At 38.5% G+C, this 26,659-nt stretch overlaps 1 long non-coding RNA gene across 3 annotated transcripts in view; it reads right to left on the bottom strand.

Annotated features, from left to right (window-relative positions):
• Positions 1-26,659, bottom strand: part of LOC134430339 (uncharacterized) — a 180,531-nt gene that overhangs the window by 129,960 nt on the left and 23,912 nt on the right. For 2 of the 3 annotated variants that reach the window (XR_010030802.1, XR_010030800.1), the window contains exons 2-3: positions 21,171-21,380; positions 19,809-19,925 (exon numbers count right to left, since the gene is read on the bottom strand). This is a non-coding gene — a long non-coding RNA (uncharacterized LOC134430339). Of the gene's footprint in view, positions 1-6,414; positions 6,509-19,808; positions 19,926-21,170; positions 21,381-26,659 lie in introns of all 3 variants that reach the window. The other variant, XR_010030801.1, reaches the window with a different exon arrangement.

Raw genomic sequence — 26,659 nt, 5'->3', positions numbered from 1 at the left:
GAGATGTGAAGATGGGAAGCAAACAGACTTGAAACTCTCTCTGTTGTGACAGATCTGCTGCAGGACATTTCTAATTTTTGTCCCGAGCTAAGCATTGCTGCTCCCATCACCTCTAGAGGTTTCCAGATCTTTGCTGTGCTGGTGCAGGATTAAGCACAACTGTAGCCTAACCTACCACCATGGTGGGTTTGGGTGGAGGAGAGACTCTCGTTTTTAACAATCATGCTTGGTTTAACATCAGCTGTACCTAAGGGGCAAGATCACAAGCCTCAGTACTGAGGAGCACACAGGCAGATTCAGGCCCCAGGGTATCATGCATGCTCTCTGACCCAAGCCTAAAACACATCCACAAATCAGTAGCTGCAAGGGTTATTTCAGTCTATAAGCAAGAAGGGGGGCAGCTTTTGTGAAAACACGCCAGGCAGACAACAGCTCTCCCCCACTTCTTAGCTCTTAGCTTTTTTGTATTGTTCTTTACTTTGCCTTGCATGTAAATATAATAAATCACAATCCAAGGCTCTGAAAATGCAAATGCCTAAAGGCATTTAGAGTGTACAGTCATTTCTTTTGCCATGGAGCAGTGTAAGAGGGCTGTGCTCCCTATGGAGCCCTCTGGCACCCATGTGCTGATTCCTATAGACGGTCTGGGGGAATTTCAGGGCTTCCTCCCCCCAGTCCAGACAGGTACAAACAGTAGCCTTGTGTTCACAAAATACCTTGTCCACTCTGTTTTCTGACAGAGGAGCACAGAGTCTTCCAAAAAAGAGAATTAAATTGTTCCCTCTGCAATGGAAAGGTCCTTGGGCAGGAAGGCTGTCTCAGGCTCTTTGTTATAGCACATTTCAGCTTGGGGTTGTTGTTGGGTGAGAATGAACATGTCAGTTTGTCTCCATTGCCCTGTGAAAATCAGCTTCTCAGCTGACTGTACTTGATATGTTTTCACCGCAACAAAGCATTATGCTCCAGAATCACTGAGGTCTCCACTTTGATTCAGGGCTTTTTTATTCTTTAACTGAATGTTCAGAAAGCATACTACCTCTCTGCAAAGGTGTGGACCTTGAGGTACTCTTCTTCAGGCATTCTTCTTTATCTTTGCAGCAGAATTTTAAAAGGACTTAGGAAGGCCAAACTGGCAGCTGCAAGTACCAAAGGGAAAAGATTTTGCAGTAATTATCATGTAACGGTCTGGAGAAGAGTACAGTTTGTGCCCATTTGTGATGGACAAGGAAAAGATGTAGCTTGAAGATGTTCTGCAGCAGACACATATGGTTAAAAGATGGACTAGAGGACTCTGTAGGCAGGCTCAGCCCAAAACCAAATGTACAACATGGAAAGCACCTTGATATTTTCCACAGTGACAGGACTAGGAAGGGATGTACCTGTGTGAGTGTGAGCAGGAGCAATAACATTGGGAAGACATTAACAAAGCAGGGATAACTGAGGCATGGAGAACACACAGATCTGTGATTCACTGACACAGACAGCTGTTGTAACAATGCTTATAGGAGGTAGATACAGAGTGAAATAAAGGCAACCTGAAACCAAAATAGGGAATCCTTATTAAAAGGGTTAAACAAAATGGAGAGAGAAGAAAAAAAAACCACCATGAAAAGACACTTAATATTTTGTAGGGGGATCAGAGTTTGTAAAGAGTATTCACAAAACTTGAGAACACTGAACAAACATTTTCTGGGATCAGTCAAATTTTTAAGTTTTGATTATTTTTGTGTGGGAAAAGATCCTATTTTCTCCATGAGATGTTAACTCACATTACACAAACATAAGCTTGCTGACCAAGGTCTTTTTTTTCCTGATGAAACAGAATTTTCCAGAGAACAAAACACCATTTTCTTACTGGATCTTAATAATGCCTTCAGGATATTTCCCATGCTTATGCAGATTTTTCTACAGCAACAAAAACAAAATACAACATATAATTTCTGGTCTTGCTGTCTTATAAATAATAAGTGCAAATTATATACATATAATTCCATACTACAGCAGTTGTTTAGGGCTTTAAGGAAGGAAAGAATACAAACCCAAACCCAAAAACTAGACAAGAAAATCTGTAAAATGACAATAACTATCACTTCAGATATAAGCCACCTAAGTTTAAAAATTTCTTCATCACCCTGTGAAATTGCCACAAGTTCCAGGTGAAGCCAGGAGCTCCTGTTATGGATAATACATTGCATTGCAGCCCAAGTTTGGGCAGAGAAATAATGACCAGTATGAAATAGCAAATCATAATGAAAAGTTTATTACTTTCACAGAGAAAAATATCCCATTATCTGGAGATAAAAATGGTTTAAATGTAAGTAATAAATAAACCAACTTTATCCAGTGTTCAAAGTGCCAGGCTAATGAAATTAAAGGATTGTTCACTAACCTCTCAGAGTCCATTCAAAATAAGAAGTTTGGCAGAATTAAATCCCTCAATGGCATATACATTTAAACATACTTCCTTATCCCTATTCCATTTAGTTCTTTATGAGAAGGTGTAATATGTAAAAAGCCTAGATTGCTCAGACTCAGTCAACAACAATTACTTTATTCTTGGCTATCATTCTTTAAAACTTATTCCAGATCTGGCATGTTTTCTTTATGAAATCCCTTATGGCCATCTGTTGAAATGAACTGAAGTATTTTCCAAGGATGTATATAATGCAGAAGAAACAGTCACAGTGTTAAGATCATAAAAATCTATAAAAAAGAGAAAGGCACATGGACGTGTGCATTAACTGGTGTGACATTGGCTCTGATTCAGCCTGGAAAGGGACATTGAGAGGTGACAGGAGAGAATGGTACCAGGAAATCAGTAAGGTACACAGCCAGGGTTACAGCTCCTTCATGGCAGAGTTCCTGTGTTACAAGGAGTGAAAAACAAAGTGTTGCTGCTTTTTCTTCTAATGCCCACTTTATACCAAGGACAAGCATCCATCAAAGCAGTCTGTAAATTATTCTTTACTTTTTCTATATCTCATTGCTCATTCTTCTCTCTGGAAAAGGAAACAGCTCTGGGTTCACCTGCTGTATGCATTTTTGGAAATATTTTGTGTTTTATGGTATTTAAAGGTGCTTTATGGTATTTAAAGTTATTTTATGATTCATCATGTTGAATGTACAAAATGATTTTTCAGCTAAAACTCTCCTTCCCACGTATTTTTGAACAAGCTGACTTACCTTTTAGATGCACTTAGCAAAAAACTTTGTGCTTTCTGACAGATCCTCAACAAGACAGCAAATTCAGAACGAACCAGGGTAAGGCAGTCATTAAATTTCTTCCAAATAGTTGGACATATTTAGCTGCTTCTTTTGTTTGAAAATAATTCACTGAAAGATCCAAAGCTTTGCAGATTTACTTGTCAATAAACATTAATCTGCAAATGGTTCATGGAAGCATGGTGCAGCCAATGGGCGGCTCACAATCTGTTTATTGCTCCTATTGCCTGGTAGCTGTTATCACTGCAACTGCTTCCTCATACAATGACTCCTAAAGAGCTTCAAAAGGCCACAAAACATTTTAATTCAAATATCCCTGCAAAGCCACATACCATGTTTGTTTCCTGCTAACACCCTTCTGAACACACATCCACTCAGAAAACATTGATGGAAGCAGGAGAATTGTTTTTGAAGCATTTGCCTAAGGCCAAAAATTTCAGTAGTGACTAATTATTTTGGGTACTACTTCTTCCCAGACATGCACCTGCAAGATATCTGTGTAAAGAGTGGTAGAAATCCACAGTAATTCTGGGTTAGACCCCATGAGAATGTCTCCAGGTGAACAGCCAAAAAATTGGGTGTTTAACATCCTTAAGCATTTTTGAAAATTGTAGTTTACTGTGGGGTTTTCCTTGTTGTATCTTTTCTTGTTTTGGTTTGGTTTTTTTTCCCCTAACAGAACTTGAGTGCTCTTTCCACAGACATCTTTCCCTTGGTTTATAAGATTTCCATAACATACAATTTTGAGATATCACCTTTCAGTAGTAATGAAATTCATATAACATGTATCTGATTTTTTTTTTCCTTAGGGACAAAAAATTTATGGTGAAAAGAAAAAAGAAAAGCAGAGAAAAGGGACTGTGCATATTAAATGACAGGCAAACTCTCAAATTGCCATAGTTATAACATTTTTCAAGGTCATGTGTCAAATACAAATGAAATAATGAACCCTTGCTAGTCTGTGGTATCCCATGTCAGGCAACTTAGGCATCAGCATCAATACAATACCTATGATGAACTGCACTTCTGTGCCCTGCTGCTCTAACCTGGAAGTTTAAAAGGCAACAATTAAGTTTTCTAAAAAGGAGCAGGAAAAACAGGAAAAATGGGGCTAAGAGCTAGTAGTATTCTGTGGAATTGTGGAATGCTTATTTAATACCAAAGCAAAAGAACTAAAAATGTGCAGACTGTAGGTAAAAGGCAAGGAACAAGGGTGTTAATGAAAAGGTTGGATAGGCTGCAGCTATGAGACTCACATCTGACCCATGAGATATTTCAAGAAAACAACAGGATGGGAGTGTAGGGGGAAACATTAGAGGTGGAGGACCTGTTATTTACAATCCTATGATACAGTGTAATGCAAAAAAAAAAAAAAAAAAAAGCATCTAAGCTATTTTTTACAAAAGACACAGGACTGCATGAAAAAAACGGCCCAACTTGGATGATTCATTTTATTCTAAACTATGTCACTCTAAATCATCAAGTTCCTTCCAGAAAGGCAACTTATAGTTACCTATACACTGCAAAGGGGGTGTACATTATAATCCAATTTAGGACATGTTATATTGTATTATTAAAGAACAATTTTCACTTTGCACAGCTCAAAATGTCTTAATGGGTTTAAAACACATGCTTCTTTTCCTTTTCTCCCCTCTCAGCTCTGCATAAAATGAAGCTATGGTAATATTTCTGTTCCATGTGCCTTCCTGGGAACTATATGTTGCTGAAACTGAAATGGGTGACTCCAGAGTTGTATATGTTACAGCCATATTTTGAAACCAGTCATTTCAGGAAATGATTAAAAATTTCAGCTATTTCATAAAATGGCTGTTTCATTCAGTTATTCTGTGAAATAAGAGAAAATTTCACACCTTTAATGAAGTTTGGGATGCAAGTAGGGGTGCACCATGTGAAATACCTGATATCTTATGACAAGAATTAGCTTAAAAAGACAACACATGAGTAATTTATTTACTTCTAAAGCCATACAGATGTCTACATTTATTCCTGAAATCTTCCAGTCTCACATGCCAGAACTGAACTTGTCTTCATAACTAACATGACTGTAACATCAGTATTTTCTCCATTTTGCTTTTCAGTGTTTTCCTCCCTCTGAAGACCGTGCTTTACTGAGAGTCCTGCCTGCAAAGCCAGCTCTGCCCAGGCTCCTTCCTGCTGGCCAGAGCAGCTGACAAGGGCAGAGGGCAGCACGTGGGCAAGATTGTGCAGGAAGTGGCTGGCAAGGTGCCTTAAAAGCAAAGAACCAGCTAGCTTATGGGTATTGGTGGGTGGAGAGTTTGGTGGATCTGGATGAATCCATTCTGAGACAGCTTGAGCTATAGGAATTGGTCTGACCTTTAGTTTAGTTTAGCAGTGCTTCCCATTTGATTGCCTAGCACTGTATCAGGCATGGGGAGCAGTGTGTCTGCTGGGGATGTGGGGCATCAGAAAGAGCACTGAATACAAATTACAGATTCTGCTGACTGTGGAGGTGCGTGATGAGCCCTGATAGTAGAAAGAAAGGCAGAGTGATGCCCACATTTGGAATTGGTACAGAAACAAGCTGCATACAGTGTGAAGTTTATTTCAGATTGCTGGGTGGTGCTTTGAGAACTGGGCAAAGGGGGTCCACACAGTCTAGTCCCATGAATATTGTCTGACATCCATGCCAAGACCATTTGCTTATCATACCCTTTGAGAGACCCCTGAATTTGTGGATATTTTGCTTTTCCATACACCAAAACAAGTGGAGGCTACAGAAGCTTCATTTATTGGATGACTTCAGCAGCAATTTCAGTTCTTTCACCACTCTGCAACCCAACCAAGAAGGGTTACCAAGACCCAACCAAGAATTGCCAAGTAGGAGAAAAATACTTAAAAACTGAAAGGCTGTTTCTGGTTCCCTGTGAGGTAAAGACTCAGAGAACACAAAATCTAAGAAGGTGGTCTTGATACACCATTACATCCTTAAAATTGCCTTGAGATGAAGCTTGCAGACCAATAAAGTCAGCCTGGCCTCTGATGAGTATTCATTGCTCTAATGGTCAGTTTTATAGCAAGGCCATTAGTCAAGGATTTTAACACCCAAAACAGAAAAATCTCAAGAGATCGGCAGTCTGTCTTTTGGTGTTTGCATATTCAGATGATAAATGCTTTATAACAAGGACAGGTAACAATTCTTACTTATCATACCTCTCTTCAACGTTCACACAGTATGTAGGAAATTCTTCTTTAGTCCAGTGGTTTTGATTAGCTGCTTCTTGTCACCAGCCATAGAATTTCACACCTATGAGCAGTGGAGGAAAATTCCATAACCAAAGAAGAGACAAATTACGATGAGAGCAGAAAGAAAAAGTAACGAAGAAAGAAAGGAGAGAGAAAAGGAGAGAGAGAAAAAAAAAAACAACCTGTTTTTTCAAACTTACTTTACAAGCAAGTAGTGTTCAAGTCTTGAATTGAGTTTGGGATCTTGGCTTGCCTTTATGATCTCAGCGATAACTGTACTATGTTTTTCCTTTAGTATCAAGCACTTTGGACACTTCTCATACTTTTTGGAAAGTTCATTTCTGAACCTACCTTCAAAATCCAGAGTCATGCCTAGCAGCCAGTGCAGAAAAAAGCAAAGGATCCTTATCCAATAACATCCCTTTTCACAATATGCCTGTTACTGGGTGAAGCAGTCAAACAGTCTGGCGGAATTTGCAGCACGTCAGTCACTTTGTAGAGCACACGAAACTTTTAGTCATTTTACCAAATGAGTGACTGAAGGAGTCATTTGAAAAATGACTGAAAATTTCAGTCATTTTGGGAAATCACTGGTTTCATGATACTTCTAACATGCCATGTGCAGAGGGGAAGGCTCAGGCTGGAAGTGGGAAGCAGATTGCGTTCTTCAAACCCCCTCTTGTGGCTGTGGAGAACAGCACCATAAAATACCGCATTTTACTGTGATCTTTTGTTTAAAGACTGCAGTGATTGCTTAGGAAGGAAGGAGATGTGAGAGACCTTGTTTTATCCCAATGCTAATACTCTTCCTTGAAAATCTCTGTCAAGGGAGGTTTTTAGGGCTTTTTCCTCAATTCTTAAGAAATAGTACATTCGGTTTGAGCTGGGTACATCTGCAGAGATCCAGTACAAAGCAGTTACCAAAAAGGTTCCGTATGGATGAATCCAGTGGCTGTTTCATGTGACTAGTTTCAGTATAGCTGTATCTGTCTTATATGGAAGTAAAACCTTCACTTTGTTTTCTGCAAAGTGTTTTAAAGCTTCACAGCCTTCAGGTAGAGCTGAAATAAAATTAATATGCCCAGAGAATACTTTCTTAGCAGACAGTTAGCAGTGAAAAAGCTTTCACAAATGCAGGTGAGCAGCTATTCCAATCCAAGCAACTTAGAACAAAAGCTGTCCTGAAGGACAAACTCCTTGCTTTTCTAAGTAGAAACCTAATAATTGATCTTCTTGTCTGAATGGGACTGAAACAAGGAGCTGATGGGAAGGGAAGGCAGGGTAAGGAGAGAGATGATTGTGGTTTACTCTGAACTCTAAAATTCTTGCTTAATTCCAAAGTGTTTTAAAAACAGTGATGCAAGTGATGGCATAAATTTTTGATCAATACCATGTATCTGCAGTGCTGCCTTCACATTGGCTTTGGGATGTTGCATGCTGAGGATGTGTTTGCAGAAATAGTACCTTACCTTGACTCCCTGGCAAAAGGATAATGCCAGACAGGGAGTTAAAGCCATCAGATCCAATCCTTACTTGGTCTGCAGCCACTCAGAAAAGATCAGCACAGGTGTCCTCTGAAGGACTTCAACACAAAAGCCTTTGGACACCATCAAGGTCTGTGATACCTCATTTTGCCAGCATTCTCCTCTTCCCAAATACTACATACTTCCCCTTTCTTGCACTATTGTTTCAGAGAATTCTTTTAAATACATTTTTGATCTAATTTAAGTAAACATGGTATTTCAGCATAACTACAGCTACTCATTCTCTTTTTTTCTTTTTTAATTTATCTTAATTTTGTATTTACAATTAATTTTGTATTAAGTGATATTGAGAGTCAGTGGACTCATAACATCTGAAAACATAGTCTGAGAGAATCTCGTAGAAGTCTATTTTTTGTACATTATAATCTGGTAGACTGAAAGACTACACAGATTAACTACAAAAGTAAAAATATTTCATACCAAAACTTAGAGGAAGTGTGTTTGATCAAAGCAAAAGAAAATTATTAAATTGCATAATTTAATAAAGGCTTAAATTAGAGTGTAACACCCTGAGCATATAATAGTTTAAAAATATAACATGGTAAAACATTACTTAATCAACAGAAAGGAAACAATTGGTTGTGCTCTCCTTGGATTTTTTTCCATTATGTAGGCTGCCCAAAATAATGACCATTATTAAGTTCAATATACTTCATTTAATGTGTTAGGGAAACAGCACAGTGAGTTTCTGCTACACAGGTCTGTAAAAACTAAACTGAAATTCCTTTTTACATGAAAAATTAGAGACATTTTTTAGGGAAACATCTTAATACTTCATTTGGAAAATGCAACTATGAAGTCAGCTAGAAAACATTTTTCCCTAGTTAAAACTGTCATACTTCACAAAAACCACAGTATGAATACTGGCTACACATTCTTTTGACAATAGATACTTCAGCAGCATGGTTTCATCCATGTCTTTATATATTTAAAGAGCCCAGATTCCTGGTTCTGGCACAGTTTTTGCAAGTGCTTTAGGTCAAGGAGAGGACATGTAACAGTGACTCTGAATCTGCTTGAACGTGTCTGAGTTTGAAACCAGTGAAATTCCACTGTGCTTCATTTCAGAATGTCCTGATGTGCCTCAGCTCCCTAAAAATATCTTTCTGGAAGCGAAAATTTATTAGCTCTTGTGAAGAGCCCTTATGCTGTGACAACAGGGAACAGACAGGAGGACAAGGGCGCATCAGGACTGGCCCAAAGCTCCTCAGCAGGGTAAGACAAAATTAATTTTTTCCATTCTTCAACTTATGTCATACTCACAGGTAGTAGGAACGCAACTTCTCCATGTAGCACGCTTCCTAGACAATATGCTGGCCTAGGGAAAGATCAGCCTTCCCGGGAAGCAGCGGCCAGAGCCAGAGTTTGCCACCTCCCCAGACACTTGGGGCTCAGCAGCTGCTGTCCTGGTCTGATCCCAGCCCCCTGCAATCCCTGTTTTTATCTATAGCTGCAGGTGGTTTTGTCACAGATGGTTGTGTGGCACCTTGAAACTTTGGCTTACACCTTGCCTTGCTTTGAGTGGTGGCATGTGTTTTGGGGCTTTACAATGATCAGGCACAAACTTTCATGGAACCTACTATAAGCCTGACTTAAGTCCTCACACAGCCTTAAGCTTTTCTATCCCAACAGTTTTAATTAAGCCAGCCAGTTCATACTACAAGTTTATCACCATTAAACCCAGTATTATCTGCTGAAGTGAATGTAGGCATGCAGAGAAGTCAGGTATTAGTCATTACTGCAAAAGCATACTATATATACATCTACTTTATTGATTTCCAATATTTAATATTCCACTGTGACCAGCACCGATCTAGCTACACTAATGAAAATACTAGTATATTATTCTCGGTTCCTTAGCCAATATTTAAGACTTTTTCTATTTACCTAATACTGAAGAAAATCCCTATCTCAAAGCGAGAAGCTACTTTTAAAGACCACATGATGTTGCCAATGCATGATGCAAAGAGCAATATGTTTTCAAATGTGACTTGTCTACTTTATTCACTTTTAAAATATATTTTCATTATTTTGCACCTGTGCTATGTATTTGGTTATTTTCCACTGTCAGTTTGCATAGTGGATGGTTTCATGGTTAGGCTGAGGAAGTTGGGGCTGTTCCACCTGGAGAAGAGAAGTTTGTTTGGAATCCTCATAACAGAGTTCCAGTATCTGAAGGGGGCCTACAGGGAAGCCTGAGAGACAATCAGGAACTGTAGTGACAAGATCAGGAGGAATGGCTTCAAATTGAAGGAGAGTAAGTTTAGATTAGATGTTAGGAAAATATTATTTACTGTGGGGGTGGTAAGGCACTCAAACACGTTGTCCAGAAAAACAGAGGATGCCCCAAACATGGCAGTGCTCAATACCAGGTTGGAGGGGACTTTGAGCAACCTGGTCTACTGGGAGGTGTCCCTGCCTATGGCAGAGGGGGTTGGAATGGGACAAACTTTAAGGTCCCTTCCAACCCAGAGCATTTTGCGCTTCTGTTTTGCAGTTCAGTTGTGCTGAGACACGCCATTGTGATCATATTTTTGCAACAGAACATGACAGGTTGGAAATTCTTTCCTTTTACTTTTGCTCACTTCATCAATCAGTTTCTACTAAGTTAAATTAATTCCATTTCTCAAAGATGGATAAGAGGTGGACTTCTAAACCTCCTGACCTTTCAGCTCTGTGTTTCTGACATTAGTTTGCTAGGGAGGGGATCAGATCTCCCCCATGCTCTTGTTTTCAACTTTATTTATATGGGAATTGGATTTCAGGAAGGCAGATTTTCAGAGAGCACTTCATTTGGGTTGGTCTCACAGACAACAATTTTTCCTGTGAATTCTACCATTGCCTTCCACACAAGTAGCATCTGGTGAAGATTGAATACATTTGAAGCTCCTCCTTCAATTCAGTGTTTTTCAAATGGTATCTGTGACTAGAAGAAGCCAAGCTGTGGCTTCAAGACCTGTAACAACTGTTCACTTGATTCAAGACTATAGCATTGGTAGTAACTAGATAGTAGACAAGCAAAACTGCAATGTGGAACAGACTACAGGAAGTAAGAAAATGCATCTTTGGCATGTTTAAATACAAATATGAATGTGAAAAAAAACGTTTTAAGCTAAGTTGTCAATTCAGTAGAAGATACAATACTTGGTTTTCTTAACCTTTCCATAGCAAGTGAGGACAGTCAGCTGAGAGATTTTTTATCAGAAAAGAATTTAGTGAGTTGAGATTTCCCAATTCTAGGTCTTCTAAAAAGCACATCAAACTGACATTATTTGTCTATCGCATCCATTCACCAAGTGAGAACAACTTGGCATTTTTTTTTCTAAAACAGCTTACAAAAGCATTCAGTCCAGTCATCATATCTATTGCTTCTCTTTTAAGTTTTTCTTCTGTCATTTCCACAGCTTTATGTTGTGACACTTAAAGACCCACACTTCCTCAGAAAATGATGCTTCAAGGTACAAAATGCATCTTGAAGATCAGTTTTCTTTCAAGCTCTGATGTTACTCCCAGTTGTACCACCCTTCTGCCCTGCCTTCTGCACCTTCAGTAATAGACAACACAGAGAGAATTTGCAAAACATTAGGAAACTAATCGCCAGGAACTGGATTTGTCTGACCATAAGGAAAATTCTGAAGAGCTATTTGCTTGGCAAGAAGCAAATAGAGAAGCTGAACAGAGAAGCTGAACAGTTAAAGATGTCTTAAAGAGATCTATGTTTTAAAACTTAATATGTTTAAAATTCACATTAAATTTTATGAGAATCATTTTGTTCTTACTATTCATAATTAAATAATCTAATACTTTTGAGTGTGAAAACAGTAATGTCTCAAGTAACAAGTGACCTCTGCAGCAAAACAAAGTCTGGAGACTTTTCAATGTTCTCAGTCTTCTTTCCTGGCAAAGAACATGTACTACCAGATGGGGATCAATTAAAGGAACATGGAAAAGCTGACAATTGGCTTCTTGGCTAAATTTAAAATGTAAAAAGAAGTTGTTTCAGATGATGCCAAAATGGCCAAGTTTTACTTGGGAAGTGGAAAATAATTGAAAAAGGTGAAAAACTTTTCAATTTTTTTATTTCTCTCTGGGTTTTTTTGTCAAGAAAATTCTACAAGTTTATCACAAACTTACAAATAGTTTCATCTCACCTGCACTTACATTTACAGCAAAGAAATCACTCAAGCAAAAGACATTCATCACCTCTGGGAACAACGTACGCCTTTTTTTCCGTGCAGCTTTCCTGAACACTAGTAAGCCATTAACTGTATTTGCTGCCTCCTGCATTCAATTACCAAACATGACATGTTTGCCAAACCAGATTTTTCACATGAAAGTATTCTACACACAGATATTTTTTTGCCAATTCTTGTCCTATTCTAGCAAATAGTTCAGTTTTTATCTGAACAAGGAGTGAGTTCCATGATGAAGGATAAGAAATGCTGTTCCTACATGGTAAATGTAAAGAGCTTGAAGGACTCAAGATCTGTATCCAAATTATAGCACTCAGACTGATTCTCAAGAGGGCTGAAGTACAGTTTCTTTCCATATTTTTAATCTAAAAACAATACCCATATTGTATAATTGTACTCTTGGTTTTTTCAGACCTACTGTTTCAACAGCAGAAGCACTTCAGCAATGACAAATACTTAAAAGAACAATAGGACAGGTACTTTAATTAATTCATGCACTGTTAGAAGCAGTTTTGGATGCAGAATCTATGGGGGAAGTTTATGAATATTTTGTCTGAACGGTTCTTCTGTTTTCCAACAACTCTGTAAATATTTTAATACTGTAGCAAAAATGATGCATCCTTGATGAAAAGTTAAGAGACAAGAGAAGGAAAAAAAGTGTTTTCAACCTTTCAACCAAAGTATTCCCACCCCAAAATAGGAGATGTAGCCCGGGGCCAGGCAACTTCAACCTTGTTAACTGAGCCGTGAGCATCCTCTTAGGAATGACTAGAATTTATTGCAGGCTCACCAGAGCCCTGTAATGGATTCAGCATCAGGCTTCAAATGCGAGGGCTGAACTTCATGGGCCAGCAAAAGGCATGGGCTGCAAAACAGGCAAGAACAAAAGCTCTGTGTGCAAATTCCTCCCCGTACCTTTAGAAACTGTTTTCTGCTGATTTTTTCTTTCTGCATGGAAAACCGTCTCTTTCAGGATACATTGCCTTCCTAATTCTACTCAAATTAGAGAAATTATCCTGGGAGAGGGAAAAACATATGACAAGGTTGAAAATATAGCTGTGAAACAGCAGTAATGTGTTACTGGTTTTGCAGTTTGGTTTGGTAGTGGTGTTTTTTTTGTAAGTTTTTCATGTTGTTGTTGTTGCTGCTGCTGATTTTTTTTAATAAAAGCTTTCCATTCCCATTTCCTTTACTACCCTCTCCAAAAAGAAAGGGTTTAATTTTTCAGTCCATTCTTTGCTGAAATCCATGGAGGCAGATTTCTGTGTACCTTTTTAAGATACCTTAAGCTTTCTGGAAGGAAACAGAATATTCTCTGTTAACATATAGTGTGTTAAAAAGCCTTATAGTAGCTCTCCTGTTTTCATTTTCAATCTGCTCTTGCTGGAAGGGATAATCAGCTTAGTCTCTGTTGAGTAGGATAGGAGCTTGTGAGTTCCTACATTACTCCTTGTCCTGCAGGTTCCTGATGCTTTACCCTCTGAAATTTTGAAGGGTCCTGCTAAGAGGATTGCAAAACTCTTCCCCAAATCCCATTTTTCACCTGGTGTGACACAGCACTAAATCGTCCCATTTAAGTAAATCTGTTCTCTGAGACCATTCACAGAGTGGCCTGCTCTCAGTCTGGCACTGCCTGCACCATTTGCTTTACCTTCTTGCCCTAAAAAACAGTAAGAAGCTACAGACAACCAAGGAGTTTTCTTCAGGAGGCAAGGTACTAAACATGAGTGCTGTAGATATGGTTCTCCTAAATCCCTCCTCTTTTTTTTATACACACACACCCTTCCCCCTTATTTAAAAGCATGTGGAGGCTGTCAGCCAGCTCTCTTTCAAGGTTATTTGGAAGGTCTTCACTTTCCCTGGTGTCAGCAACCAGACATGAATTACAGCATTCAGTGAAGGAAGGGCTGCCTGTTGGCTAAAGCATCCCAGAATACTCCTTTCAGACTCACTCAGAGCACTGCCACAACATCTAATATTAAATCCCAGTGATAAGCAAGAGGTGAAACTAAACAATGTGTGTGTCAAAATCAGTTGGATCTGTACAAAGGCAAAACCAGTGCACTTTGAGAAACCCTGAAGCAGCAATACCAGGGGAAATTGGTGTGTAAGCTGTCTGACCTCTTATTTTTTCCCCCATTCCTCCCTTACTGTCTTTCTCCTCCATCCCCAAAGGAAGTTAAAGATGTTTTTATAATGTGGATGACAGAGATGCCTTATCTGCATAATGAAGCTGAAAACAGCCTGCTTGTGTTGAAGCTCCTCCTCTGCATGTTACATGCCAGCAGAGATTTGCTGCGAAACAGGAGAGCTGCAATGCAGCATTTTCCTCTGGAACTTTGCAGCTGTATCACAGTTCCAAGCACACCACAAAAAGACTTTTGTTTACAGTATTTAAATTCAATTTAAATGGCAGCTGTTAAAAGTAGGCAGATGAATCACTACACATCCACTAACATTTTAGTGCTCACCCACTCTAAAGCTTTTATTCTTAACTGAATTACTTCATGTTCTCTTACAATTAATTTTCCTATTGCTTTATCATACTACCTGCCTAATAATTAGTGTCCTTAATATTTGGCTATTAGCAGTCCTTAATACTCAGCAAAAAATAAGATGCCTGGGTAAAAAAATAGAGTAATAAAAGAGCTCAAAATACACAAAACCACTAGGTAGAGATAATAAGGGCAGTAGCCTCAGAAGGCAGAGAAACTTCAAGGAAAACTTGACATGGAAATCATCTCTTACTTTCCTCAAGCACAACAGTGTCAGTTCCCAACAGCATTAGCCATTCTGCTTCCCAAACTGTGCAATGTCACCAGAAGGTCAGTCAGGATGGCAGGATCTTACCTCCAGAAGTCAAAGCTACAAGCACTCAGTGACTCAGTGACTGCTGTTCCTCCTTCAAGTCCATATTGCCTTAACACTACCCAGCTTATCGAGGCAAGATATTACAAGGTTGGTTCCAATATGCATCCCAAGCCCCAAAGCACTGTTCCAATTTACTTGTGAATCTGAACTCCAAATATCCTAGAAAGAGTTAAAGTCTTGGTCCAAATTTTCCTCTCTTAGCCCCTACACAGAAACATTAGTTTAACCCACCAGTATTTCCTTTACAGGTTCAATATATGCTGCAGTTGCAAGTGAGAAGAATAACAGTGCTCTTAGACTAGCTCTCCATGGAAATAGTCAACAAACCAGTCAGCATAATTATCAGACTCTGGTGAAGAAAAATCCTGGATGAAAAATATATCAGTGACAATGATAAAATTCAGCTGATGGAAAAACTCTGACTGAGCTCTGAGGGAAAACTATTCCAATACTCTCTCGCTTTTGACATGATATGAAGATAATTCATATAGAAGAATTATATTTGCACAAGGTTAGTAATAAGAAATCTCAAATTGGATTTCTGCTCTTTTTTTTTTTTAACTCAACTTCCTACATGCTGGATTTAATCACTGATTTCAATAAAGCTGGGATTTAACTCTCATTGACTGCAATGCAGCCTTTTCTCCCTAAGCTTGAAAAATACTTAGCTTCCCACACTTGTGCAAGCAAAGAGAACAAAAGAGCAGAAACTACACATCCACGTGTCTCCTATAACATCTCCTATCAATTGCATCTTACAGAGTGATGGCTGCAAGAGTGCTTTGCACCAAGCTTTCACTCTGTGTTTGAAGCTATAGCACACAACATTAAAGTACTTGCAAACAGCTATGACTGTCACAAATGATAGAAGTATCTCTCCCCTTCATCTTTCTCCTGCTATTTCACTAGAGAAGGCAGGTTTATGATGGGTCCTTATTTGAATGATCATGCTCTGATTTTCTGTATCTTCTGTTGCGATTGACTGGAGATCGATCAGTTGTTGATAAGTGCTGGGAATGTTAAAATACCTCAGGCCAGAAAGAGGGACAGATTTCTCTACTAGCTGTGTACATACAGCCCAAAATAGCAGACCTCTCTCCCTTGCAAAACTTACACCTTGCTGTATTGTAAATATCAAACAGCAATGAGTTATTTATTGCCCAGTCTCTCACTCTTGAACATGACAAACTCTAATGCTTTGCCTGAACTGACCTCTCATGGAACAAAATTAATCTCTCTCTTTCCACAAAGGCTGTACAGATGTCCAAAATATGGGATCTTCCTAGATATTTTATTCTTTTGCTGAGCAGAGTGCTGAACTGGATAATCCCTAAATCACTGACTGTTGAAAGGTTTTAGCAGGGGAAGGATCACTATTTATGTTCCTATACACTCCCCTAAGTATCTGCCCTCACTGACTGCTAGAGACAGAGTATTAGGCTAGAAAGACCTGTAGCCCAACCTCTATCTTGTGATTATAATCAGTTTAAATTCACAGTACAGTTTTTGTACTAGAATTTGCATCTAATTTATGCCGCTCCATGCTAGGAAGAGAAGGTACTGGAAATTGCCGTCTTCCCCCACAGACCTTCCCACCCTCTGTCCCCACACTCTCACCACCAGCACTGGGTGACCCCAGGACTGCTGCTGGGTCGTCACATGTGGACCCCTCTCCCAGAAGCAGTCCTGCCACAGTAAGCAAAGGCCATTTGTCTGCAAGGTGCAAAACCAAGTTTTCTGCAGCAACAGCAGCTTGGATCCTACAGCTTCTCACTGTGCTGTGGAGATCAGGTTCTTCTTACCCTACAGCATCAGAGCTCACATGAGCCCTAAAAACTTCCTTCAGCCCTTCAAACTACATCACAATTAGGGTCAGGGGAGACATCAAATTTGAGATGTATGGAAAACCACTGTGGACTTCAGTGTAACCACTTGGACCTAGCTGAACTAATATAGCCACTGCTTTTTTTATAGCCAAGCAACTTTGATTCTCACAAGACTGCTCCTTAATTGAAACTATTCAACAAATGTTTTCTGTAACTGTAATTCAGCCAATTGATTCTTTATAATCTTTGGCTGTGATTGCTGCATTCAGTACAAGGAGAATTCTCTTTCTGTACTCATTTGCATCTGAGCATCAGCCTTGCAAACAAGGGTATATTGTTTATCAGAACATTCACAAGAAAATGTTAGAGGAACAAATCAATACTTCCCAATTACCTGGAAAACATATCCTCAAAATCACCTGTGACTACAGATTTTATACAAACAACTATTTAAACCCAACCTTGACCCTTGGCAACTACAGAGCTGTTCAGGGCATGTTAGCTGGGAAACCTTACCACACTGAGATAGCTATAATGTCAGCAATGAGCTATCCTTAATGAAAAATAAAAATTCCCATATGAAAAAAACCCTTACTTTTCACTGCTTTGGAACTATTCAATAAGTACTGGCTCGGTACAAGACTCAACACATGCATTAGTGAACTCTGACCTTACTGCATAGTACAGTCATAAGTGTTGGGCTTTTATTACAGAGGTCTCTCACAGTCAGTGCTGATAAAGTAGGATCCCAGTGGCAACAAACCATTAGGGAAACTTTCTTTTTCACCTGTCTAACAAACCTTGAACCTGCAAAGTACTCAGGCTAGTGAAGAGTGCCAGAAAAACAAGGACATATGCAATGAGAGTGCTGGACAATTTAATTACAACAGTCATAAGACTAAAAACAACCCCACAAACCAAATAATTATTTCATGCTCGAATTTCATTCCTCTTTATTCCTTTATGTTGTTGCAATTAAACTGCATATTACTATTTAATTTCCTTAAATGGGACAGTATTTCACAGAAATGGATATCCTCCTGGATCTCTGAACTCCTCTCTGAAAGTGAGTAACTTATTAACACACTATTAAATAACCCTGTAGTAGTAATTAATCAGCCTCAGGTCTAAGCTGTAAATGGCAATAAAGGAAGATTCCACACCATGGAATATTAGTCCCTACTTTAAAAATCTGCATTGGTGATTGGATTTAGGTTTTGGCTGGCTAGTCTGAGCAACAAGAATTTGATCAAGAAGAGGAAGTATGGGGAATATAAGGGGAGAACAGCACACCCTGATCAAGCAAGAGGCAAATTAAAAATTCTTTATTCTATTTGCAGGAATTTCTGCTAATGAAAACATATAAAATCAGAATTTAATCAAGTCAATATAAGCTAATATACAGGTATGAAGTCCAGCTGTATAACTTAAATTATTTTCATTAAGTGGTCAGCTTTCTGGGAAAAGACTGATATTATCAGTAGAATTCTCTGAATGAGATAAGAGAGAGAGATGCCTTATTTTCTAAAATGAAAATAAATAACAATAACTAAACTCAGGCAAATATCACATAATAGACAGACAACATAGATGGGACTGGGTGCTTTGACAGGGCAATGATACTCCTCTGACAACTTGAGTTTCTTTGTTTCCTTGTGAATTTCTAATGCTTAGTTAAACCAAAGAAGACACCACTTTAAAAGCCTTGTGACTGCCTTAAAATTGTATGTTTCATTAATCTGTGTTAAGGCACAGATGTGCCAGACCTTTCATTCTTCACTCAGAAGGAATAAGGATATTCCATACTCAGGGCTGCTCCATCACTTAGCCAGGAACAGTCAGTTCTACAGTGCAGTGTAGGCCAAATAATAATAAAAATTCATGCTTCTAACCCTTCAACAGTCACAAATTTCAGGATGGAAAAATAACACACTTGAGATGCATTAAATGCTCATTAAAATTAATGAGAATGATGTGATTCTTACAAAAGTGCAGCATTGTCTAGTGAAGGAACTGTTTAGTCTCACAAGTGAACTGAGAGTGTTAAGAAGTCTGGTGGTACCAGATAAAATCCACAACAAAGCTGTATAGAAAAATTCACATGGCCACCTGGAAAAAAAATCACAGTTCTTTCAGCTCTATTTTATCAAAGATTTTGACACTGTTTTCACATATACTGTGGGTAGTTTTCACCCCATACCTTTTGATTTCTTTTTATTTTTGTGATTTGTTTTCCTCCTTTCATGTAGTATAATCTCTCCTCTGTGTTTCATGACCTAATTTTACCTCTTTGCCCTTGAAAGTCTATATTCGTTCAGAGAAAATAATGACGAGGAGTAACAAAAGTAGCATGCTACAGTTCTCGTGCTTGGATGGATGTAGATATTGATAATTTGCTGTAATTTTGAATAGTATTTAACCCCTCCCACATCTAAAATCTCATAAAGAATCATCCCAATAAATGGATTTTTAAGGGAAAAATCTAAGATCAAAAATGGAGGTTCCAGGACTGTGGGAAGTATCTAGGAGGCAGAAAGGAGAGTTGAATTAATATTAATAATTTTGACTATAACAAGAGATTTTTAGAAGTTGCCTGCACAATTATATTAACTCCCGGTTTGGCAAAAGTGAACATGTTAACAATTATCACAAAAGATGTAGAAGAACAATAATTAATATGGAAAATAAAATCTAGAAATCAAAAAACATACATTTCCTCTAGAAAGGATTAAAGGTGTTAGCACTGCAGTGACACAGCCTGTACCTGCCTTTTACCTAAGGCAGGTCTGCAGTAATTGCAAAATCTCAGGCCAGACTGCAGCCAGATTAATCCTCTCTCTCCTTTGAATCACTGGAGTGTCACTAGAGATTTGTATTCTAAAATGATGCCTTGGGACAGACCCACCGTATAGCTGGTGTCAAGTTACCTGAGAGCCCAGCAAGAAAGGACTGTCAATAATCAGATCCCAGGAAGAGAAGTAGTAGCCTTGAATTGATCAAGCACAAAAGAGCTCCCGTAGCAGCCATTCAAAACATTAGAAAGCCTGAGGAAAATGAACAGAAAAAAAACCAACAACAAAGAACAACAGCAGCAAGTGAGGTTTGCACAAAGCCAAATGGAAAATTACTAGATTCAGCAGTTGTTTTACTAGGATGTTAGATCTTTTATTAAATTTCAAAAGCTGCATTATCATTCATGTCCTGATAACAGTACAACAAAAACAATATGAAACAAATCCAAATGTGAATAAAATAATATTTTTTCTTACAATCCATAGGGGAAGAAAGACTGATATACACTGCTTAGTTTCATTCCCACTGACATTTCAGTTCTCACTCTCTAGTATTGAGTTATCTTACCCAAATGCAAAAAGTCAGCTACTTTAAAATGCTAAAGTAGAATATTCTATCTGAATTCTGTGTAGGAAAACAGGTCACAGAATGCAGTCCCAGACTACTAAATCTGCTTAATGCAGACACATTCCTTTTCCACTTTGAATCAATACCATGATTTTCAGGAGCTATGGAATGTTCTGCTGCTAAATAAATTTCCTTGTATCAGTAATGCTGAGATCCTATTGTTTCAAGAGACTCACGGAAGATATAAAAGATACGAATTTGTAGGGCCAAGGGCCAAACTGCCTATATGGATATAAAATATTAAATCACATTATATAAATAATGAAGAGAGATTCATACAACAAAAAATTCTTAAAGAAAGCAAGAATCTAATTTCTGCAGTTTTATTATAGATATTCCTCCCTTCCAAGAAGAATGCAAATGACAGTGCCTTTTTAACTTGACACCTTCCCTTAAATTTTTTGTTTGTTTGTTTTAGGTTACAAGGATGAAGGAGAGGAAGAATTGTTTTATGCTTCATTTTGATTTCATTAATATTTCCTACTTGATAAAACATTTTTCAGTGACGAGTTTGTAGCACTGGGAGTAAAATCTAACTTATCACAGGGGCATTATTTTTCCTTTTTCAGAATTACATATATGTTTAAAAATCAATGTTTTAAAATACATGTTATTACCACACAGTAATAAAAAATTCTCCTGTTTCTCACGGAGCCTGTATTCATAGGCTTATTTACAAAATTCACAGTCACACAGGGATGCAACATCCACCATAATTAACAGTTAGATGGCCAAGAAATTATAACCATGGCTTCAGAATTGGGATTGACTGAAGTCAGCAGAACAACACCTGAGCAGGAAATAGAAGAGGCTGCAGGGCAAGGAAGAGGTAAATGCTGGGAGTTCTCCTGCAGCCCTGAGATACTCACTTGTGTGAGGTTTGGATGTCCAACCCAGGGCTCCTGTAGCTCTTGCACTGGGTAGAAGAGGCTCTCCAATGAAAACATGCCTTGAGAAACCACCCCTGGATATGTGAGCAGAACCAGGTAATTAAGACTTCCTCTTGCCTGTTCCCATGTGGAGACCACCTTCACCTGCTGTTTTCATCATTTTGGCACCCATGTCTGTACAATGGCCAGCTGTCAATAAAAAGAGTGGAGTAAAAAAACAAGCTAGACCCATTAATAGTTTGGAAAGAGCCTCCAATAAGCCATGGAGAAACCTGTACGTGTGCATTTTCTTTCAACCATATGCCTCATCACCTGCTTGACACGCAGCTATGGCAATCTTGATTTTAGTAATAAATGGATTATTGGGAAAAATCCCAGCAATTCTGCATATGCTTTTCCTTGAGGTTACCAAATTCCCAACTTCAGTATAGAGCAATAGGATGCTCCTGAAGAAGTAGGTTATGATACTTCAGCTGCATGAGCGCAGCACATGCAACACGGTGGGTCATGCAGCCATTATTCTTAAAAGGCTGTAAAGAATCCAACTACTTAGAGAAATTGACATAGCCTGGATCCTTTTCAAGCACTAAATATGAGGAACCTATGGTCTTGTGTTTTGTTTCTGTCCTATTAAATAATGGACAAGGTCAGCTACATTGGACTAGGTTCAGTAAAGAAATTATTGTTCGCCTTTATGGTGCCAATAGAAAGAGAAATACAGAAAAATCACCTCCGGTTCTAGCATCTGATTATGACCACAAAAAACCAGGAAAGACTATAAACATATTTTAAGTGCCATTTCTATGGCTCACAGACTATTTGTGACTTCATCAAGCCTTTAATATGCAGTGGTCACTCTGTTGATGAAATTGCCTACCTGGTGAGTACCACTATTCCATGAACAAGTCAGTAGTTCTATGTAAATTCAGTCTTTGCCAATTACTTCTCAGTCACTGATTGAGAATGTATATCTTTTACCCTGTGGCCCATGTGAGGCAACTTACCCTCAGTGGAAGAGGCACTAAACAGTTCACAGACAGGCATTAACCAAACATGAGCTGACCTATAGGGAGACCATACACTATGGGCCTCATAGCAACTTGCTTTCTGACCATGGTTTAAAAACTGAGTATCAGAGAGAAAGTAGCTCTCTGCAGCAATTCTGGCCACATTATTAAATGAAGAAAAGGCAACAACCATACAGGATGTGTATTCCTCTTCCTATTTTCTCCAAATTGCTTTCCATATAGAAGCTAAGCACAAGACCTGTGCCACAGTAGCAGATAAATGTGAAGGCAAGAAATGCACAGCTTAAATATTCTACAGGTACTGAGAAACAAGCAATAGTTTGATTTGTGAGCAATGCCCACAGGGATGCTTCTAGTGACCATTTCACTGCAGCACATTTGGCATTTTGCACAATCTGAAACTGTTCTCATCCCACCTCTCCTTTCCAGTCTCTGAGGGGATCAAATGCAGATTAGGATGGAAGAGAAAAAATGCACAAGCTGAATGCTTACTAAATGCATGCAAAAATGAAAGCAGAGCTTATTTAACATCAACAGCCCATAATTTGTGTCTTCTGAAAAAAAATAAAACCCTGTCTAGATTGGTGTCATGGTTTCAGTCCAGCCAGCAACCAAGCCCCACAAAGCCACTCCCTCGCTCCCACAACCAGCAGGATCAGAGAACAAATTTGAAGTGTAAAAGCTGGAAAACTAATGGGCTGAGATAAAGACAGTTTAATAGGCAAAGCCAAAACTGCTCAAATAAGCAGAGCAAAACAAGAGATTAATTCCGTGCTTCCCATGGGCAGGCAGGTGTGCAGCCATCTCCAGGACAGCAAGGCTCCATAACATTTAACAGTGACTTGGAAGGACAAATATCACCACTCCAAAGGTCCCTCCTTCCCCCTTCTTCCTCGTCTCCCTCCGCCCCCCCTTTATATACTGATCATGGTGCCATGTGGTCTGGAATGTCCCTTTGGTCAGCTGGGGTCACCTGTCCCAGCTGTGTCTCCTCCCGACCCTCCCAGGCATCCCCAATCTCCTCACCAACAGGGCAGCAGAAAAAGCAGAAAAGGCCTTGGCTCTGCTCAGCAGTAACAAAAGCATCTCTATATTATCAGCCCTGTGCTCAGCACAAATCCAAAACACAGCCCCATACCAGCCACTGTGAAAAACAATTAATTCTACCCAGGCTGAACCCAGTACAACAGGAATGGACTGAAGGCAGGATACTGACTTTTAGTATGATTGGCCCTATAAATAGCAATTGGCACTATCTTTCCCTGTTCTGAAGGGAAGATACTTCTATCTCAGGTGAGATACCTATTCTTACAGGCATCTGAAACCCCAAATTAGGAGCCCTCTGTCAGAAAAGCAGCAATGTAGAAGAGAAGGGAGAGCCTGGGCTGTGATATGACATGCAGCACGTAGATTCTCTTTAATTATCTTTCTACAAATTAATACCTCTGTCTCTCATAACTCCTTAACATAACCACATTCACTGGACTCTAATTTAAGGTGTGTGGCTGCTGTTCTGTATGACATTTCTTCCAGATAAGAGAAAGAGCTGTAGAAATTGGTTGTATCAGACTGTGGGTGAAAAAAAAAGTCTTACACTATTTCCTGGGAGTAGTGGTATTATTAATAAGAATAATAATGGTAAGCATTATGGAAGATATGTGTACCTTTATTTATTTCACCTGAAGTCTACTATGGTTTTCTCAAACCTGTCAACATAGCATTCAATTTAGAGCTCTTTCAATTACTGAATTATTTTCTATTAAATTAGAAGAAATGTACTTTTCAAAGAAATCATCTATTATTTATATATAAAAGGCAAAGAAACATCTAACCCACAATGTCTCTACAAATCTTACAGCTGAACAGTTAGGCTGTAAACACAGCCATATTAATGGGCTTATTCTGCAACAAAGCACTTAAAGATAGCACAGCAACAACAATGATAGATGCTAAATGGTTTTAATAAAAACACAAATCCAAACCATTCATGAAAAAATGTTAGACATACAAGGGAACATGCTTGTAAGCATCACCAAAATGTCTGGTGTGGAACTCAAGTATAATTCATTTCCTTTCTACCCCAGATTCCTACTGTTGAGATGAAAAAGTCTGATATTTATTGACTCCTGCTAAAATATTCTACATATATAATAGGCAACAATCAATATTTGCCTCACAATGAGGGGACAGGAACGTCAGTCCTATTTTATAGCCAGAAAAATAAGTAGAAACCTATAAATCTAATCAGCACCTAAGACCCAGTGTGAAAGGTTTTTTGTCGCTGCTATTAGCCTAAGTTTAGGCCCATTCTAATATATCCTGCTCAATAAAAAGCCAAGGTTAAGGGCATTTATTGAAACTGTTAATTTTCATTAGCAAGAAGAAACTGAGGCAATTCCTTGGAGTCCGACCAAGTAAGATGACTCTAAGACAGTTCCTGGAAAAACACTGGATATAGCAGTATATTGTGAGAGGAAAAGCCTGCCCCTAAAACTCTCATCTGTCTCTCTTTCTCTTCTTCTTTTAAGCAATAAATATAAAAACTTGAAAAAGAAAGCCTGGAAAAGGCCTCCAGACTTCATCTGGTTCATCCCTTAGCCTGAGAGTCCTGTACTGTTTCAGACAGATAGCTTTCCAATATCTTACAGGCCTTTTACAAGAAGTTCTTACAGATTTTCAAGAAAGCTTCTGCCTGGGCTTTGCTATCCTTAGTAGTTTTCCTTGAGTCTTAATTGAAAAATCCCTTGTAGTAATTTAAAATCATTATTTTTTCCTTGATCTATACAGGAAGATCCAATTGGAACTCTAACCCCGCTCAAGCAGCTTTACTACTACTACTGCTGCTACTAGTACTATTATTGTTGTTGTTGTTGACACACTGACCAAAACTAACAACAGACTGTTCATCTTGCAAGACCACATCTAGCAAACAAGATTTATAAATCCCAGTGCATTTGCATTTTTTTGCAACAGAAGCTTGAGTTATTCAATTTGCATCCACTACAACCTGTGGATCCTCTTCTATAGATGAGCTTGTTCTTCCCCTTGTATTTAGGCAGCTGACTATACATGCCTAAAAGTAGAATTTGCAGAATTGAATTGTATCTTACTTTTTCTCTTAGCTCATTTCTTATTCTAATTCTCTCCTCCAAGGTCTTCCCACCTTGATGTCATCTACAGATTTAATAAACAAATTTTTCATTCCATTAGCCACGTAACGAATTAAAACATTCAGCTAGCTAAAACGCAAGACAGGAACAAAACAAGCCCCCAGAGCAATGCAAAACACAATGTTCTATCTTGAAAACAAACGACTGTCAGCACAATTTTTCAGTGTTTACACCTGCAATATAGTAGTTTTACCCAGAATGTGAATCTGCAGCTTAATTTTAAACATCATGCAAGTCAACATTAGAAGCTTGAATCCTGAAAGTTAGAATATCTATGGTTCTCTCTTTCCCCAGAATATCTGTCACTTTAATAGAAAGATATTAGACTGATTTATGCACATTGTTTCCAACAACTCTTCATCATGATTCAATTGCATCTCATTAATATCTTGCAAATAGCTATATTATCATTTCTGTTTGTTTGCTTGTTTGTTTATTTTACCAGGAATTGAAATTACATTCGTTTCTTTCCCATAGGCTCCTTTTCCATGCCTTCTGAAAACAGAAATTTTATTTGTCCTTTTCCAAACTTCTAAAACCCCAAGTACTATTCATGAGATTTCAAAGGTAACCTTTCACTTTTTGGGACTTGCTTCATCTTGTACTCTAAAGGAGCTCTGGATAAATGTTAGATACTTTTGAATTGAATGAATCACTCTTCTGAATACTCTTTAACCTGTACTTTCTTGAAGTCTGCAAAATACTTCTGGTTTATCATTCTTTTTTGTTAACTGTATTAATAATCCGAGCAATGTCTTTTTTTTGGTGGGAACTAAAACAAGGAACTCCAGAGTTTCAGACTTCATCACATTTTATAGCTTTCTCTCTGTTTTGAACAGTGATATTTTTTTCCTTGACTGTCTTCTTACTAATAACAAAATCTCCTGTTATTCTTTACAGTCTATGCAATATGCATCTTGATTAATTGACCTTGTCTTTTTGACTTTTTCCTTTCAGGTAAACTTTATTGTTCTATAGTTATGTTTAGCAGCTTGGTCTGTTTTCTGAATCTACCCAAGTCCTTTTTCTGCTCAAGGTCATCAAAGTATTCAGGAGTTCGACATACTTGCTTTTTTTACTCTCTAGCCTCCCTCTACTTTCAATTGTAGCCTCAGAGTAACTTCTTTAAAGGTCTGCTGTCTCTCCTGAGAAACATTTTCCTGAGACTTATTTTCTATGAAGTCTTATCAGTCAGTTTTCTGAGTTGACTCTGTTCTCTTTGCCTTCCCCCTGGAAGTTACTCCAGGTTGTTTGTACGGGAGCGCATCAT

This window comes from Melospiza melodia, chromosome 1, assembly GCF_035770615.1.
Source record: "Melospiza melodia melodia isolate bMelMel2 chromosome 1, bMelMel2.pri, whole genome shotgun sequence".
Classification (NCBI taxonomy): Eukaryota; Metazoa; Chordata; class Aves; order Passeriformes; family Passerellidae; genus Melospiza; species Melospiza melodia.
The sequence above is the reverse complement of the archived record's forward strand: the minus strand, read 5'-3'. Positions and strand labels throughout refer to the sequence as shown.